The sequence below is a fragment of the Arachis hypogaea genome, chromosome 10 (genome assembly GCF_003086295.3).
Source record: "Arachis hypogaea cultivar Tifrunner chromosome 10, arahy.Tifrunner.gnm2.J5K5, whole genome shotgun sequence".
NCBI classification, from domain to species: domain Eukaryota; kingdom Viridiplantae; phylum Streptophyta; class Magnoliopsida; order Fabales; family Fabaceae; genus Arachis; species Arachis hypogaea.
In genome coordinates this window covers 10,007,942-10,013,522 of record NC_092045.1, presented here as the reverse complement: position 1 = coordinate 10,013,522, position 5,581 = coordinate 10,007,942, and positions in this window count along the sequence as shown.

Sequence of the window (5,581 nt, the reverse complement as noted above, 5' to 3'; positions counted from 1 at the left end):
TATCAAAGCGACCATCCAAGTTCTACAAATAAAATTATTAATAACCCATGAGGAGGAGCACAGCCATCAATTACAAACACACCAAACACAACCACATATCATACACGGTCTATCAAAATAAAGTATCCCAATTTAATAAGTAATTTAATAACCTATTTGGTAGTAGTTAGTATAATAAATCATTTGTTATTTTCAATAAAAAAATGAGTGATGAAACTAGCTAGACAATAGACAGAGTAAGTAAACAGAGACAAGACAGTGAAAAATCATAGTTTTGCAACCTAACAATTAAACAACCATAAGGCAAGTATGGAAGTTGGTGGAATGAGTTAATCTGACTTCTCTTTGAGAGTCCGAAAGAAATTTACTTTATGTAAAGCTGCAGGTAAAATAAGTTACCATGAGTTATAGATACATACATATATGTAATTTCTTCTTAGTTACTCAAAACTCATGCATTTAATGAGGCATATTGCAAAGAATGACTTATATAGCATATTAATAGCAACCTTTGCTATGATCAGAATTTGCAAATATAATCAGAATTTGCTGTCAGGATAATGAGGAGATACCTCAAAAATATGGTCTTAATAAAAATCTTCAAAGAAAAAGAAAATATCAATTTAGAAGAAGAAAATACTACCCAAACTGGAGAAAAAAGAGATATTTTAGAAAAGAAAATAACAATAAAAACAAAAGACAAAGAAATAACTATTGCCCGAATAAAAAAGAAAATTGTAAATGTTGGTATTGCCAAGAAGAAGGACACTACGCAAATGAATGCCCGAAAAAGAAGGATAAAAAGGATCTTACTAAACAAATAGAAATTGCTAAGTCTTGTTTTATGGAACCATTAGAAGAATCTGATGATAACTTAGACTATATTTTTGAATATGTCTCGGAAACAGACTCAGAGACTGAGTAATAATGCTACATTTATTACTATAAAAATAACAGAAAAGTTTATAAATGCTTTCATAGATTCTGGGGCAACACAATGCTTTGCTAGTTCAAGTATAAAACTTGATTGGAAAAAATTAAAGAAACCATTAAAAGTTAGAATAGCTGACAAATCAATACATAAAATTGACCAAAAAGCAGAGATGGTTGAAATTTTTATTCAAAATTATAGGTTCATTGTTCCATCTATATATATGTTAGATTCTGGAATGGATTTTATCATAGGAAATAACTTTTTAAAGCTATATCATCCATTCATTCAAGAATTAACATATATAGTTTTAAAAGCTCCACACGATTCTTTAATAAATCAAAAATTAAAACGTATAAAAATACCAACTACTACTATAGATAAGATCTTAAAGTTTAAAATATTTTCTATATTAGAAACATGTTATTTAAATCTATACTTTCAGATAAATATTCCAAAAAATAATCTTGAAATAAAGATAGAAGAACTCTTGGATGAAATTTGTGCTGAAAATCCTTTAGATATTAAAAATACAAATAACGAATTAGTAAGCATTAAATTAAAAGATCCCACAAAAGAGATAAATGTTCCAAATAAAATTCCTTATTCCGCAAGAGATAGAGAAGAGTTCTCATTAGAGTGTAAAGACCTTTTGGAAAAAGGAATTATAAGATTAAGTAAAAGTCCTCATGCGGCTCCATCTTTTTACGTTGAAAACAATAATGAAATTAAAAGGGGAAAACGAAGAATGGTAATAAACTATAAGAAAATGAATGAAGCAACTATTGGTGATGCTCATAAACTTCCAAGAAAAGATTCTATTTTAGAAAAAATCAAAGGAGCAACTTGGTTTTCATCTCTTGATGCAAAATAGGATATTGGCAACTTCGTTTAGACGAAGAAACAAAGAAATTAACTGCTTTTACTTGCCCAACAAAGGAATCAACAAGTGTGTTGCTTTATGAATGGAATGTATTACCATTCGGATTAAAGCAAGCCCCAGGTATTTATCAAAGATTTATGGAAGAAAATCTAAAAGAGTTAAATGAATTTGTTTTAGTATACATTGATGATATACTAATTTTTACAAAACAGGATAAAGAAGATCATCTTCAAAAATTATTAATAGTTTTAGAAAGATGCAAGGAAAAAAGATTAGTTCTTAGTAAAAAGAAAGCAAGAATAGCAAAACAAGAAATAGAGTTCCTTGGATTAATTCTATCTACTCAAGAAAAGCTAAAACTTCAACCAAATGTTCTAGAAAAGGTAAATTTATTTCCTAATAAAATAGAAGATAGAAAACAATTACAAAGATTTTTAGGGTGTATAAATTATATTTCTGATAAGGGATTTTTAAAGAATATAACAAAATACACTAAAAGCTTATTTTCAAAAATAAGTACTAAAAAAGTATGGAAATGGGATGAAAAAGATAGCATACAAATTCAAAGAATTAAAGAATTATGTGAAAAACTTCCAGAACTTTATATTCCAGAAGAAAATGACTACTTAATAGTAGAAACAGATGCTTCAGACATAACCTGGTCAGGATGTCTAAAAGCTAAGAAAGCTATAAAATGTTTGGAACAAGAAAAAGAATCACTAGATTCTAAATATCCCCCAAAGGAATTACTTTGCAGGTATATTTCAGGGACTTTTACTCCAACAGAACAGAGATATACTACTCATGAAAGGGAAACTCTAGCAGCAATTAAATCTCTTAAGAAATGGAAAATTGATTTACTACCCAAAGAATTTACATTAAGGACAGATTCAAGTTATTTAACAGGTTTCATACGATATAATTTGAAAGTTGATTATAATCATGGACGATTGGTAAGATGGTAATTATTTTTGTTACAATATCCAATAAAAATTGAATATATTAAAGGTGACAAAAATGTTATTGCAGATACATTAACAAGAGAATGGAGTTCGTCTACAACGCATTAAATCAAGAAATTCAAAAATACGAACAAGAACTCGAAAAATGCAAGCATTGTCAGCAAATAAGGACACAGATCCAATCCCTCAAGAAGGCCATCGAAGCAATGAAATTAACACAACAACCAAAACCATCAGAGTTCAGCCAGCTAAGCGTGGTGGACAAATCAGGTGAGAAAAAAATTCCAGAAAATAAAACAATTGCTGAAATTATCAAAAAATCCACCCAAGATAAAAAATATTATGTAATTTATAATGGCCCCATGAAAGGAGTATATGATGCCTGGGAAAACGCAGCACCATTTACACAGCAATCAAGGATAATTCATAAAGGAGGGTTTTTAACATTGGAAGAGGCAAAGGAATCTTTTAGAGAATATGAAGCTCTTCATCCAGAGCAAACCCTAAAAAGAGCAGATAAAGTTCCAATTCAAACCCAGAGAACAGGGATAATAAGAAACATTCCTACAAGGGCTGAAATCAAGGAAAAGAAAAGGGTTTGTAGATCAAATCTCAGAGAAACCCTTAACATAGTCTTGAATTGGACTGCAGAAAAGAGGGGGATCTTGGGATATTATCCTATTGCCAAAGAACAGCTAACAAAGCTGGTTATATTTCCAGAAGCTTCCCCATCTGACACCTATCAGTTTTTCCAGTATGGATTAATTGATACAATCTTAATTTTTAATGATTTGAAAATTATTAGTGAGTTTCCTGCAGGATTTATTGATGCAGTAAAAAGATTTAAAAATATGATTGACAACGTAAATCCAAGGGATATATCCCTAAAATTTACGAATAGTCAACCTATTTTTAATGAAGAAGAAGAATGCTTGGTTCCAGCACATCAAGTGATCTTCATGTTCGTCTTCCCAGGAAATTTTCAACCAATTGATCAAGTTCAAGATTTAACAATCTACAGTCATGAAGGAAGACTAGCCAGCACACTAGCAAGGGTCTTCGAAAGAACTCAAAAGATAACAAGGGAATCTCACACAAGAATCAATTATAAAAGCAGAAATACTTTGCTTGTGTCCAGTAAAAGGAATGAAATTGAAGAAAGAGAGATGAGACTCTTAGTGGAATTTAAATCAGCATTCTACAACTTATCTGGACTCTTAGAAAAGCTCCCCGAAGGGATAAAGAGGAATCTCTGCTATTTGATAAAAGACAGAGAAGACCACAAGTGCCAGATATGTGTCTCAGAGTTATCTGAAGAAAGCAATAATAAAACGGAATCAACCCACATGATAAAGGAAGAAGACAACGCATCTGAAGGTCACATGATGAAAGAGGAGGACAGCACATCTGAAGCATCTCTCAACATTATTGCATAGTGACGTAAGCGCTTAGGTCATAGAGCACCAACAATGTAGCTGGTACAAGATAATAAACAATGACGTAAGCAATGACGTCATAAGAAGGGTAAGGATGGGAATTGTCCATCAGACCCAACCATTATAAATAGGTTGCTTAGGCAATTGTAGAAGGCATCAAACAATAGAAAGCAGAAGGCTAAGAGTACTCATATGCTAGGAGAGCAAGGAGGAAGCGGCCGAGGCGATTCTATATTTTGAAGAAGAATTCCCTTAGGAAAAACCAATTCTAAACTCCCCTCTGGAGTTAGTATCTACAATCTCCCCTCTGGAGATAAAAACATCTTATGTAAAATATTCTAAATAAAGGAAGTTTTTTTCCAGAAAGGTACGCCTTTATCTTAATCTCATAGTTATGAATTATTTAGAAAGTCTAGAATTAATGGAAGAATCTGATTATTATAGACTATCTGCCTTATTAGATAATGAAAAACAAGCTGTTCTAAAAACAGAATTAAATCTCAAATCAAATGAAAATTTTAATAAACAAAATCTTTTAAAAGAAGTTTTTAATAGAAAAAATATAATATACTATGGAAAAATTCAACTTGAAGCCCCTATAAAGATAAAATCTGCTAATGGAGAACTTGAAATAGCTCTGATAAATGATGAAGAATTGAGTAAACAGATTGAGAAAATTAAGGATCAACAAAAAAGATCTAAAATTGGATGGATTCATATTAGTACTATACAAGTCTTAATCAAATCTACATACATGAAAGGAATTAATTCACCAATAAGCTTAGCAATCTGTGACAAAAGAATTACTGATGACCCAATAGATCAAATAATTGGAATTGTTCATGGAAACTTGGCAAACGTAAATGTTAAATTCAATGCCCATCTTGGATATGCTATACCTTTATCAACTGAAAATCTTGGAAGATCTATAAGTTTGGCTTATAAATTTCACAGAAAGAATCTAATGGAACAAGACGATAAACCATTTTCAATTACATATGCAATAAATTATGCTTTAACAAATAGCCATCATAGTATAATATTTAAAAACAGAGAAAGAATTTATGTCGATGAATTATTTCAGAAAATTATAAAAACAGAAATACCAAAATATAAAGCTATTGAAAACCCAGTTCTTTTACTAAAAGAACCATCAGGAAAATTAGTTTCATCGAATTTTCAAATAAGAGAATCCAAAATTAATAGCCCTTTAAGTTTATCTAAGTTAAAGATTAAAGAAGAAAATTCTGAAATAAAAGAATTAACAAAAAAGGTCGAAAAATTAAATGAAATCCTAAACACTAAGTTATGACAATAAATAAAGAGAAAATATATGTAACCTATCAAGACAAGAAACAAGAGCTCTTTG